Source organism: Triturus cristatus, chromosome 4_1 (genome assembly GCF_964204655.1).
Source record: "Triturus cristatus chromosome 4_1, aTriCri1.1, whole genome shotgun sequence".
Lineage (NCBI taxonomy): Eukaryota > Metazoa > Chordata > Amphibia > Caudata > Salamandridae > Triturus > Triturus cristatus.
Window position 1 is genome coordinate 1,034,616,364 of NC_140585.1, and position 14,432 is coordinate 1,034,630,795.

The 14,432-nt window shown below is 44.8% G+C and overlaps 1 long non-coding RNA gene across 1 annotated transcript; it reads left to right on the forward strand.

Annotated features, from left to right (window-relative positions):
• The first annotated feature begins 806 nt into the window (after positions 1-806).
• Positions 807-9,702, forward strand: LOC146856007 (uncharacterized). Its single transcript, XR_014980894.1, has 3 exons — positions 807-893; positions 1,375-1,548; positions 9,262-9,702. It is a non-coding gene; the product is annotated as an uncharacterized LOC146856007 (long non-coding RNA).
• Positions 9,703-14,432: the final 4,730 nt, after the last annotated feature.

The window sequence follows — 14,432 nt, forward strand, 5'->3', positions numbered from 1 at the left end:
TCAGCTAGCGGACGGATGCCCTTGCTGCACGCTCATCACTTGTTTTTGTTGCAGTTGTATATAGCGCGAACTACTGGAGTGCTTTACACAAGCACCAGTTACGATTACAAGGACACATTATCTCTGGGTGTTTATACGCGTTTATATTTTTTGATAAAGAGACCCCTTAAATAAAGAAAGCTGCTGAAAGTCTTCTTACACAAACATTCATTCGGTTCTTAGCTGCTGAGCACCTTGCTTTCCTTGTGCTTATCCCTATTTCACCAGAGGAACATTCTAAAGCGTCCCGAACTTCATTTCGGTACGAGTTGTTTTATAAATGTAACCAAGTAGCGAGGAAATCAGGTGCAAGTCTGTATTTTATATTAAATTGGCGGTTATGAAGGGCTTCAGTATGAGTGTTAAGGAAGGACACAATCGAAGAGGGACGTGGTGATGGTATGGACATGGTTTGTGCACCTGCAGACATGCTGGCGGGGAGGTGTGGCGTCTGTCCTGTCTGCTGAGGAATGCTTACTGAAAACCTGCCAAGCCTAGATTTGCCGATGGTCCCAGTTCACGGTTTAATATGTATGGTAAACAAATTGGTGTGCGCCTGTGTGTGTGGTGTGCATAGTGTATGTGTTTGTGCGTGTGGCGAAGGAAGTGGTGTGATTGGGCGCTTTTTGATATCATTCAAAGCCTGCAAAAAAATGATTTGCCTGTATGAGCTACTTCCGCTTGAATCAAGAGTGTTGAGAGTGCTGACATTTACACTGACGAACAGCCATGAAAACTCCGCCTTTTAAAGACATACTGACACGGAAGCACTCTCCCTGCTTCAACTTTTTTTGGAATGCTTTGGACTGAAGGAGTAACTTGGAGGGGCACATTAGAAAATGATCAAATTGAAGGTATATATTTTCCTAAATGCTTTTTATATTTTACATTTTGTCCATTATGTGTAGCATTGATTTGTGTGTTTTTCCCTGTATGTGGATTTAGAGAGTGGAGCGAACCACAAGCCGGCTGTGCGCTCTATTAACTTATACTCCACTTGCTAATGTTATGTAGTTGATTGTTGACTGTTTGAGGCAATACTTGAGCCTCTATCGCAGAACAATTGCTTCCAAAACCTGCTGTGGATCGGGAAGGGACACTTGATGGAACAGAGAACAGGTGTGCCATCTACCATGCCTTAACAAATCACAGTTGAGAAATGGACTGAGCGATTGCTTTAAAAAGCTATGCACTCTTATGGTGTTGGCATTTATATGTCAAACTCATCAAGTTGTTGCCAGGAATCCATTAAGAAAATATGGTTTAGCTTGACATTTGTGATCATGACAAAGTGGTTACACAATGATACATTTATAGCCTTTCCCTCCCTTCCAGAGCAGGTGGAAGAGCCTTCTCCTACGTCGCAGCAAAGACCTGGAACGAGCTCCCAGTCAACATCAGACGCTCCCCCCACACTGCACACCTTCAGGAAGAGCCTCAAGACCTGGCTGTTCGACTGATCTGGAACTGCACCCTCCCCCCCCCCCCAGCGCCTTGAGACCCTCACGGGTGAGTAGCGCGCTCTATAAACCCCTGATTGATTGATATTAACCAGCCAAAGTGCTTCGTTAAATTGCCATCATGGTGCCGCTGTCGTCAGAGCTGGCTGCTTGTTTGTTGTCAGCTTCACAAATTCCAAAGTTTGTGTTCATTTGGGAGGGTAGGGGTGGGGGAGCTGCGTGAGCAAAGCATTATGGAGACCATTGTAATCAGAGTTAACAAGATAGGTTTTTGACTTGTTTTTGATGGCTGGAGAACATTGTCCAGGCCCCACCCCGGCTCTCTTCGTGAGAGGGAACGCATTCTGCAAGCTTTCACTAAAAGCTTTTACTAAAAGCATGCAGAGCGGTACTGGGGCACACAGGCACAGTGGCCTGCACACAATCTGTCAAAGTATTCAATTTGGGCTGCTGGATTTCTCAACAGGGAGGCAGGGGCATCGGCTGGTCACCTTCAATTGAAGGCACGTTAAACATCTTAGCTAGTCCAGCCCTGCTTCTCTCGTTTGATGAGTTCAGCTTCAGTTTTCATTATTTTCTGACATGAAAAAAGTGCCCCTTTAAAGCCAGCTCTTCTTAAGGAAGGCAACAGCTCCTCCGCACTTTATTTACTCTCTCTCTCTCTCAATGGGTGTACAATTTTAATTTACATTAGCCACCAAACTACCACATGGTGTAGAATTTTAGAGGGGGCTGCATCTGATTATTTGACGGAGCGCTTACACAGTGATACATTTTTAGCCACGGAGATGTACGTTGCAGTAAGTTGCGATAACATGCTGCATCACGAGATACTTATAAGGTCCCAAAGGCGAGACTGATTGCATTGCAAATGTCTGTTTAAGGCAGGTGAAGATTAAGGGCCAGATGTACGAAAGATTTGTGACTCGCAAATCGGTCTCAAACTGGTTTGCGAACGGAAAAAGGGCCGTATGCTATGTAAGAACGCCATTTGCAAGCCTAAAATGGGGATGCGACCAATTTGCGAAGCGCAAGTTTTATCGAACAGAAATAGCAAGTTGGTATATGGGAATCGCTAATTTCGACTTGCAAATTAGATGTATAAGTGAGTTACGAATAGGAGCTATTTGGTCTGTCTCCAATGCAATTCATCACCAATTCAAAGCAGGTGGTAAATGGGTGCAAACTATAAAAGCATGCCCAGAATGCACCACGCTGCCCACAATGGTTGCCCTGCACCAGATAGAATTGAGGATGTGCATACTGACTGCTCAGCAGAGAAGGAGGCGGAGACAAGAAAGCATTTGTCAAGCAAGGCTGACCCCTTTCCAACAAACAGCAGAAAACATTTATGATCAATACAGGCTAAGTAGCACTGTCATTCTGGATATCATAGCCCTTTTAAAGCCACATTTAGAAAGCAGTACTGTGTCTAGCCACTCCATCCCCACCCATGTTCAAGTGTTGTGATCATTACACTTATTAGCCAGCAGAAGTTACCAGGATGTGATAGCTGTTGTAGAAGGTGGGTCTCAAAGTGTGCTTTGACACTTCTTCTGGAGATTACTAGATGCCATACTTATCTACATCCATCGCCACATATACCTGCCCTGGAATGCCAGGAAATGCAAAATACAAAACTGCAATTTTACAGGATTGCCAATTTCCCCCGTGTGGTAGGGTGTATAGATGGGGCACATGTGGACATATGTCTGATTGATTGATTGATGAGGAACTTATATAGCGCAGCTATCGCCCTACGGGCATCCTGGCGCTTAGACTGAGGAACGACAACAGAGATAACAAAAAGGAGTCATGACAGCTTGCCTGGTTTAAGCTTTGGGATATAACCAGGTCTTGAGTCCCTTACGGAATTCAAGAAGGGAATTGCACTGCCGCAAGTTCACCGGTAGCTTGTTCCACATGCCGGAGGCTACTGTGCTGAAGGCTCTTCCACCCACCCTAACACGCTTGTACCTCGGAACCACCAATAGGCCAGCTGTAGAGGAGCGCAATTGCCTACTTGGTAGGTAGTGGGCGAACTTATCCTGTAAGGGGGCTGGGCCTAGTCCATGCACTGCTCGAAAGGAAATGCACATGGACTTAAAAAGGACCCTTTCCCTTACAGGAAGCCAGTGTAGATCCTTTAGTGCTCTGGTGGACGAGGCACAGCGTCGCCTCTCAAGTACCAATTTAGCTGCGGCAGACTGGATCCTCTGCAATCCTTGAAGAATATACTGCGGAGCCCCCAAGTAAAGGGAGTTGCAGTAATCGAGTCTGCTTAATACCGTGCTGCGCACCACTGTGGCTCGCGACTCCCTAGGGAGCAGAGGTAGAATACTACGAAGCAGCCGCAGCAAGGCAAAGCAGACATTAGCACTCTTACTTGCCTGGGATACCATCTGCAGGTCGTCGTCAATGATCACCCCAAGATTACGGACCTTCCTAACTGGTGTGAGGGGTCCTTCCTCCGGTGTAAGACAGAATTCGGAGGGGAGATGTTTAGGGATCCTAAATGGTGAACAGAAGACCACCTCTGTTTTACCGCTATTAAATTGGAGCGAGTTCTTTCTCAGCCAGTCCTTAGTCTGGTTCATGCATTGATGGAAATGATCCATAGATAGAGCGTCTTCCCCCTCAAGAGAGAAGGCCAGCTGCGTATCGTCAGCATAGTTCACCAAGCTGACTCCGAAAGATTTTATTAACGGGAATAAGGGCCGCAGGTATATGTTAAAAAGGATGGGACTAATTGCGGATCCCTGCGGCACCCCATACACAACTGGAGACCTACTAGAAGAGAACGGTGCCAAGGTAACTACCTGCTGCCTGCCTTCTAGATAGGATTGAAGCCATTGCAGCGCTCTACCCTTTACACCTATCTGCCTCAGCCTCTCCAGCAGGACAGGGTGGCTAACCGTGTCAAATGCTGCTGACATATCAAGGAGCACCAAAATCATGGCATTCCCTTTGTCCGCCCGCATTCGAAGGTGATCCAGCATGGTGGTTAAAGCTGTTTCGGTTCCGTGGCCGGGACGGAAACCGAATTGGTCCCTATCCAACAGAAGGCTCTCTTCCAGAAACTGAGATAAGATCTTGCTTACGGATTTCTCCAATAATTTCACCGGATAAGGTAGGAGAGAAATAGGCCTGAAGTTGGCTGGCACCAAAGGGTCCAGATTCGGCTTCTTTATCAGTGGAGTTACCACTGCTAGTTTCCAGCAGTCTGGAACGGATCCATCTGTTAAAGATTGATTACAGATCATCCTTAGCCAAGGGAAGGTATGATGTCCGTACAGCTTCCAGATCTTGTGGGGTATAGGATCTAGAGGTGAGCCCGACGACACGCTTTCTGTCAGGTTATCAAAAGTTTCCTGAGAGAGAAGTTGGAAGCTGTCTAAAAAGGCGGTCGTTTTAGGATCTCCGTTATTCAGGCTGGTTGCTTCCTCAGAGCCATGCTGTTGGATGTTAACCTGTAAATTATTTACAATATTAAGGATCTTCTCCTGGAAAAAGGAGGCGATTTCATTGCATAGAGTTTGCGAGGGGGCGACTCTATTGCTCATACAGTCTGGGTTAGTAAGGTCTCAGAAGATCTTAAAGAGAGCTTTAGACCCATTAGACGCCTGTGTGATGGAATTGGCATAGAAATCTGCCTTAGATCTCAGGATAAGAGTTTTATATTGTAGTTGTACCTGTCTTAGATCTTTTTTATCTACCTCAGAGTAGCTTCTCCTCCATTTCCTCTCTGCCTGTCTACGAGAGAGTCTGAGAAGGCGCAGCTTCTCATTGTACCAGGGCGCTGATCGCTTCCTTGCCTTCTTTAGTGGCTTTATAGGAATACAATGATCTAAAACCTTAGTTATGTGGTCTGTGAATAACTTATAGTTATCCGCCACAGACTTATTGGGATGGAAAAGATTGACATTGAGAGAGGTGATCAAAGAGTCAACCTTAGCCAGTTTGGCCCATTCTCTATCCATCCTAAAAAAGCCCTGCTGTCTGGGCAAGTTCTTCTGGTGCGGCATCTCCAGACTCAAGCAAATAAGAAAGTGATCAGTCCAATTCAAAGGTGTTATATTGATCACTTTCATTATATCTGGACTTGAGAAGACCAAATCCAAAATACGGCCCTTCTGATGGGTAGGGCTACACACCAGTTGATGAAGATTCAAGGTGGAGCATGTAAATAGAAGGTCTCTCAGTTGACTGCTAAGGCCCCCGTCCTCGCTAAGATTGAAATCACCTAAAATGACCATTTTGGTGTGGGCAAGTTTTAGATTGGTGATGGTTTCCGCGAGAAGATGGAATTGGGTAATCGCGCCCGGTGGCCTATAGCAGAGCATCCCCGTAAGTAGGCTTCCGCCAGGGGACTGAAGAGAGAAGCCCAAGATTTCTATCCCCTCAACTGCATCAATTTGACATAGTCTGAAGTCTAGGGTGTCCCTAAAAATCAGACCCACTCCTCCCCCTCTGCCCACGCTACGAGGCTTGTGGATAATTTTGTACCCACTGGGGCAGGCCCCGCTCAAAGCAGTGATAGACTCTGTGTTAGCCCAGGTTTCTGTCATGAAAAGTACATCTAATTCCATGTCTTCCAGGAGGCTATACACTTCCGTGAAGTGTTTAACAAGTGAGCGGCTATTAATTAGACCGCAGGCAAGATCAACACCTGCTGGTTTGTTGCCCTTTGGAGGATTTAACTGTAGCAATTGTGGTCTGCTATAGCTTACTCGTTTTAGCTCGCAGTTTAACCGTGTAAGGTTACTGGCGCTGGCGACGTCCGAGGCGCGGACGGGCGCAGACGGGCTTGCCTCTGGCGCGCATCCGGCGCGCCATCGGCGCGCCCGCTGCGCGCGCTGCGCGCTTGCATGGGGTGATTTAAATAAGGTCTCAGCAGGAATGCCCCAACCACTAGAGTGCGACCAAAAATGGCGGCTAGAAATGGCACAGTAAAATATCAATACACCCAAAATGGCGATATGAGGAGACAGAAGAGGTCGTCACGCTAAAGCAGCGTGTGCGAGATTGCTTTTCCTTTTAAATGCGGGTAAGTGAATCAGGTTGTGAAACGAGCATTGTTAAAATACACTTCGAAGTTAGGTCAGTTTAAAAGACAATACAATAAGAGCGGATAGAAGCAGCACCACACGGCGCCCTAGTTACAGCAGTACTTCAACACACAACACGCTCTCTGTCACTCGATGTTAGCCTCAGTCAATTTAGACTGCGCGCTTGCATGGGGTGATTTAAATAAGGTCTCAGCAGGAATGCCCCAACCACTAGAGTGCGACCAAAAATGGCGGCTAGAAATGGCACAGTAAAATATCAATACACCCAAAATGGCGATATGAGGAGACAGAAGAGGTCGTCACGCTAAAGCAGCGTGTGCGAGATTGCTTTTCCTTTTAAATGCGGGTAAGTGAATCAGCTTGTGAAACGAGCATTGTTAAAATACACTTCGAAGTTAGGTCAGTTTAAAAGACAATACAATAAGAGCGGATAGAAGCAGCACCACACGGCGCCCTAGTTACAGCAGTACTTCAACACACAACACGCTCTCTGTCACTCGATGTTAGCCTCAGTCAATTTAGACTGCGCGCTTGCATGGGGTGATTTAAATAAGGTCTCAGCAGGAATGCCCCAACCACTAGAGTGCGACCAAAAATGGCGGTTAGAAATGGCACAGTAAAATATCAATACACCCAAAATGGCGATATGAGGAGACAGAAGAGGTCGTCACGCTAAAGCAGCGTGTGCGAGATTGCTTTTCCTTTTAAATGTGGGTAAGTGAATCAGCTTGTGAAACGAGCATTGTTAAAATACACTTCGAAGTTAGGTCAGTTTAAAAGACAATACAATAAGAGCGGATAGAAGCAGCACCACACGGCGCCCTAGTTACAGCAGTACTTCAACACACAACACGCTCTCTGTCACTCGATGTTAGCCTCAGTCAATTTAGACTGCGCGCTTGCATGGGGTGATTTAAATAAGGTCTCAGCAGGAATGCCCCAACCACTAGAGTGCGACCAAAAATGGCGGCTAGAAATGGCACAGTAAAATATCAATACACCCAAAATGGCGATATGAGGAGACAGAAGAGGTCGTCACGCTAAAGCAGCGTGTGCGAGATTGCTTTTCCTTTTAAATGCGGGTAAGTGAATCAGCTTGTGAAACGAGCATTGTTAAAATACACTTCGAAGTTAGGTCAGTTTAAAAGACAATACAATAAGAGCGGATAGAAGCAGCACCACACGGCGCCCTAGTTACAGCAGTACTTCAACACACAACACGCTCTCTGTCACTCGATGTTAGCCTCAGCCTTATGGGTCTGCCATCCCATAATGAATATCTATTTAGGAACAATAAAAATACCTATTCCCTTAACATTCATGTGGTATGCAATGTCCACAACATTGTATTGATACAGTGTCACAATATACCGGAAGCACCTATGAGTCCTTCATATTTAGGTACAGCAGAATTTACAGATGACTCAAAAGAGGGGAGTTTGATGACAAATATTTATTTGGTACAGAAAAGAATTGTCTAAACATATTTGTAACTGCCCAGTCCACAAGAAATGTTTGTTACCTCACACTAATGTATCACTGATGGTGCGTACATGAGTGTGGGACGGGGCCGGGCCATAACAGGCATGAGTGGTGGGCACGTAGAAGTGTGCATGTAAATTTGGCCAGACATCTCAGGCATGCACACTTCAATTTCACCAAACCAACTGTGTTCACAGCTGAATTGGAGAAAAGCCGCAGGCTCCCAGACAGTGTCTCAGTGGCAGAGCAGGCCACTCAGACCAATCCTAGTGCTGTTCTCATACCATGGCAACAGTGTCTGGATTGGCTGGGCAGCCTGTGCCTTCCTAGAGACTGTCAGGAGTTAAGAACCGAGGCCGTCGTCACTGCAGCAGAAGGTAAGGTTTTAAAAAAATGTTTTCCCTCAATTCCCCCCGTACTCCCGCCCTGCCCCTCCCACTTCTGTTGGGCGGCCGCCACCACTGCACACATTACTTCGCAAGGTAAGTCATGGTTAGTTCAACAATTTGAAAATAAAAACGCTGCCCAATAATTTGATTTATTAAAGTAAAGATACCTTTATTGTCAAGAGTTTCACTACTGTTTCACAATAAATTGTATTACACACAAATGTATGCAACATGCGTTCATCATGAAGTTGGTTACGGCACCAACCTAAATTAAGCAAAAATATTTAGGCACTCCCTGATCGGTATCCCACAACTTTTTTGGTGACTACATGCAATATGGGACATGCCACCTGATTGAGGTGCAGAAGTATGGCTACTATTCAGTCTCAGCACTCGTGCATCTGTGGCAGAGATGCTGTTGACACTCGACAATTCCTCACTATCGGGGGTCCCTTCAACCACCCCACTTGTAATTTGTGCTCTCTGTATGGCTTTCACTGCAGTGGTAATCTGGCCAAGGCCTCTCAACACATTCCCACCAAAGTGGCCCATTTCGAACTGTAGTGTCACGGTATGCTTTGATAAGGCTGTGGTTGCATGTGCGACCCATCCACTGGACCTTATTAAGGCATCCATATGCACTGTACTGCTTCTCTCTCCACATCTCTGATTGATAGTGTCCTCTGCCATCTGTGTGCATAGTTTCTCCTGGACACAAGTTAAGCTGTCCATTTTAGTGGCCACTCTATTGAAATGCACTGATATTGCATGCTGAATGTTATGCAATTTTCTGTTGACTAATTTCATTTGTTTGTGCTGCAGGCTCTGAATCTGCAGCTTGGATGCCTCAAGCCCACCAAACGGTGTTTGCTGTTCTGCTGTGGCCTCGGACCCAGAAGGCTGATGTACATGAGAAATATCATGGCGCCTAAGAGCATGTACTGCAGTACGCTAGAGTTGGGGTCTGACAACTTGCAGCTGGATTGGAGTGGGGGGATCGATGGAATCTTCCCCCTCAAATGATGGCGGATGTTAGGAGAAAGATGCACCTCTAGAGTGGCCATGAGGTGGTGTGGGAAGACTCTCTACCAATACTGCTTCTTTCTCCACCATTTGGGCCTGTTCTTCTCCCTCATCAATTGGGCATTCTATTTCTTTCTCTGGTGCATATATTTGAAGAATGGACTTGCTAATAATGTCATTTTATGGGGAACCCATTTGCCTTTAGTTGTACAATATGATGTAATAAATGTCTGATACTGAATACAATGTGTAATTTTTTGACTATATGTTCCATGATGCACCATAAGGGGTACTTTAGCAATGTAATGGCCCCAAACTGATCTGCCTGTGTCAGCTCTATTTTTACATGCATGTAGTATACAGTTATATAGATGTACACTTACTTTGCATTGGTGCAGTTGCAGAAGTGTCAAGGCTGCCAAAACCAACTACCGCCTCTAGCTCCAAAGTAGTCTCTACCATTGCCTCCAGTGTTGTGGGTGGGGGTACAGTTGTGGGGCCACCTCCTGTTTCCTGGTTCTCATTCAGGCATGTCGCCATCCTTTCTTTGGTGCGAGACAGGAGGTCATACAACATCTTCCATATTTCTTCCACCAAGTGCTGTGCCACACTTACAGCATCTATTTTCTGAAGCATGTCCTTCCAGATTTTGCGTTTCTGGGTCTCACGCACAGTCTTAGATGCACGACCAAACAGCTGCTCATGGTTGTTGCAGCACTCCTCGATTACTATCCCCAGTTCTTTTTCAGAGAACTCCAGTTTGAGCTTTCTTACCCCTGCCTCTTTCTCTGCCAGTTGGCTGGCTATTACTCTGGCATTTATTCTGGTTTTGGGGCTCCTCAGGTCACTTGGATTGTGCAGCAGATCTCCCCTACTCACTCTGCCTGCTCTCCTGGCTTCTCCTGTGCAGCACTTCCTGTTTGTGGGGTCATCTCCCTGACCCAGGAAACAGAAGTGCTATTTTCTTTTAATGCAGTCACTATTTGCGACTGTATTTGCAATTTGTGACCGCATTCGCAAATTGCGACCGAATAGGTAATCACAAATTGTGATTTCCTATTTAGCGATACAACTCATTAGCAAATCACAAAATCTGGGTGGACTGTGGGAGTACATGCCATTTAGCAATTTCTTTATTGTGAATTGCAAAGATTTGGTTTGGAAATTGCTAAAGGGTTGTTTCATATACCTGGCCCTAAGTGAGTTGCCTAGAATTACAGGATGTTGATCTAGTGCCAGGACTTGATCCTGGTTCTCCAGTTCCAAAATTGAGAGCTCTGGCCATAACACCACATCGTCTTGGGCATACATTGAGTTGTCTGTTGTGGTGTGTCTGGGAATTGTTGGTCTCATGTTAGGTGATGTGTGGGGGCGGTCTCATGCCAGGGTATTGTCCCTTCATAAATGTGGCTGTATCGTGGTATGGCAGGCATTGACATCATTTAGGGGTTGCCAGGAGTTGCAGCCTCAACTCCTGGCTTGCCCCTTGAAATTCCTGGCACTGCCTTTGCAACCCATGGCCTCAGAAATGGCAAAATCAGTGCTGGGAACAAAGGAGCACTCTGCATTCCTTATTGCTTGTGGGTGAGAATTAGTATATGTGAGAGAGAGCAAGTGTATGTGTGAGCATGCCTGTATATGGAAGTGGGTGTGTATGGGTGGAAGTGAGTGAGAGTCAATGACCGGTAGTGAATGCGATTGTGTGAGATTGAGTCCCAGATTTACTATTTTTTAACGCAAGGCAACGCTGCACCAAAGTTGCTGCACTGTCTTGCATCAAAGGGAGAGAGACAAAATGTGGCATATCCACTGAGGTACGGTGCATTATTTCTTTCCCTCTATGTTGGTGCACTTGCACCAGCCATGCACACACTCTTGCACCATAAAGTTATAGTGTGTGCATTCGCTGAAGCATAGGTTTTATACTGAAAGGTGGGGGGAGTACAAAAATTATGCTTTAAGGTTTTTCCAACTTTGTATGTGTGCTGTACAATGCAGCACACATGCAAAGTTGGAAAAACGAAGAGAAATGAAAACCTTTCCCTCGTTATGCCTGCCTTGAGGAGGCATAAGATTTTGGTCAAATTCCTGTCCACCAGTGTTTGTAGAAAGGGATTTGTGTAAAAACCCATGGATGCATTCCATGGGTGGTTTCATGGGAACACCCATACACCGCCCATGGAATGCACCTTTGATGCCAAGTAATGCAAAGCAGCGTAACCAGCAATTTTGGAATACTATCCAACACAAATCCGGATTTGCCTTGGATAATAAACTCCACCCTTACACCTAACTTGGTGCCAAGAGTTAGTAAAGCTTTGCCTGAGTGTCAGTGCATATGAGTGAGTGAGAATGAGTTAAATTAAGGGTGAATGAAAGTAAGGCAGTGAGAATAAATAAGAATGAGTGTAAGAGTGTGAGTGAAGATTAATGAATCTGAATGAGCATGAGTGAGTGAATGTGGCATACTGTAGGTAATTATTGTCTTATTAAGACACCCAGGTCAAAATACTGGCGCTGGCATACTTGCAGCAATTCTTAGCACAGTCCCCTGTAACAAAATACTGGGATTGGCACACTGGGGGTGATTCTTGGTATAAAGGGCACCAATGGTAAAATACTGATATCAGCATACTAGAGGTAATTTACAGCACATAGAGTGCTTGTGGATAAATGCTGGAATGCTTGAGGAAATTCTTGGCATATGGTCACCAATGGCAGAATGCTGATAATAAATAACACAACTGGGGTATTTCTTGGCATAAAGTGGGAACAACCTGGCATATAGGAGGGTATCTAAAAGGGCAAAATGCTGGCCCTGACATGCTGGGATAATTTATTACATAAGGGTCACCTATGGCATATAGACTGATTTTATGTCATTTTTGATTTAAGAGGGCCCACATGGAATATGTGACCCTGGAACAGTGGAGGTCATTTTTGATATATGGAGGCTCCAATACCATATTTTTGAAAACATTTAGTAAACTCCTGGGGAGCTTTAGATTTAATTTGCTAGGCCCTCCACGAAAGGATTTGAATATTGAATGAGTGCCCTTTCAGCACTGATGGCATTTTAGCATATTTAAGTAAAGTTGTGCTTTAAAGTGCACTCTTTCAACTCATTCTTGTCGATTTTTTCCTCGGGGGAGAAACCCTCTATCAGAGGTTTGGCCTACTCGCTTTGCTTGCTCACTACAATTCAGGGTAAATGTAATTATCTAGAAATGTCAATGATCAAATCAGCACCATAATATAGGTGGCATCTAAATTGGACATTTATCTGAGTTATGCTATTATACTAATCATACAGTTATTATGGAACGGTGATGTCAATCATTGTGATGTTAGGGTCATGTGACATGCTTTCCTGGAGAAAATCAGGATTAAAGGTCATATGATGTCACTTCCCATGATTTCATTAAGGGCAAAGGCTATGTGTTGTAATTTCCCCTACCTGTGGCATTTTAGTGAATTGTCAGCCATGATGGAGTGTTGGTGTTTTTGTTGCCCATGATATTCTAGCAGTGGGAAAGTGGAATGGATTGGAGCGGTGGGCAGTTAATCAAGTATCCACCATTGCTCGCATGGGCTCCTGTTTTTAAGGTGGCTAAACTTTAATGTATTCAGGACTGAGTAGGAAGTGTTTTTCAATGTCCACCTCATCTACTAAAGTCTACAAAGACCCCCTTAGAAGCCCATTGTGTGAGAAACAATGGTATCATTTTTCTGTGTAAGCACTCTGACAAAGTGTCAATATTTCACAATTTAATTCTAGAACGTGAGATTTAAAGAATCAGGTTGTTTAAAACTGCACAGGGACCAGCGTTGATAAGATGCTGAGTGCCATCTTGGAAAATGTACAAAACATTACAGTTTAGGGGGGCGTGGTCTGGCTACGAAGGAAGATGGCTGCCTGAACGTGGGGCTCCGCTACAAGACGGACCCTTGACGGAGGCGGCGCACTTCACATATCAGCCGGGACCACACTTGTGACAGATATGGTATTCTACAGCAGGGCTTTTACTTGTGGCCGAATTTCGGAGCCAAACAACACATATTTAAGGGTTAATTCTGACTGGAATACTTTCTGCTCCAGCAACCACGTTCTAGGCCTCTCACCACAACAAAAGCCTCGGCTCTTGCATAACCGGAGCACCTCTCTCACTGCATTCCTGAGAGGGCTTTCTTACTGTGTATAGCGGAAACAGGCTTCCTTCATCCAGCGCTTCAGTAATTTTAATGCCGCTCTCATCTGACAACGTTTACAGAGAGGAAATTAGGGAATGGAGCTTTCAGGTCAGCCAATACTTCCCATACTTCTGTGGCATATTTATTTCCAGAATGCCTCCAGATAGACTGATATTGCTCATTCAAAGTTTCGTTTCATGAGGGCACAGCATTATGACTTCAGCAACTGCCACCACGTTATTTAATGAACATGTGTTTCCACTTTTGAACTATTACGTATGAGGAAATTTTGTGGCACATTACATACTTTTCGCCTAATGGCTTGAATATTCTGTCAGCCTTATACTGTGTTTTATAAAGGTTCAATAAATTTATGCACAATGTAGTAAAAGATTGACCTTTCTCTTCTCATAATCTATAACCTACTAGGTTACTTATACTGATACTATTTAAGTGACAAATGCTAAAATATTTTATGTCATGAGATACTGTACATTGTCATTTGTGATAGATTATACTACTCATTATTGATAAGACTCTAAAATACTTATTTTGCAAGAGCCTTCTGGATTGAGTGTGGTAAATATTATTTCCTATTCTCATACTAACCACTACGTGCTCTAATTATTCACATCTGATTGACAATCGCTTTATATGTGCCTGGTTTTCGCAACACTTTGAAGGAATCATTTTACAGATGTCTAATCACAAAAACGGCAACAAAGATTCCAAATTGTCTCCTTTTGCGGACGTGCATAAGCAATCGCGCATTATGCCTA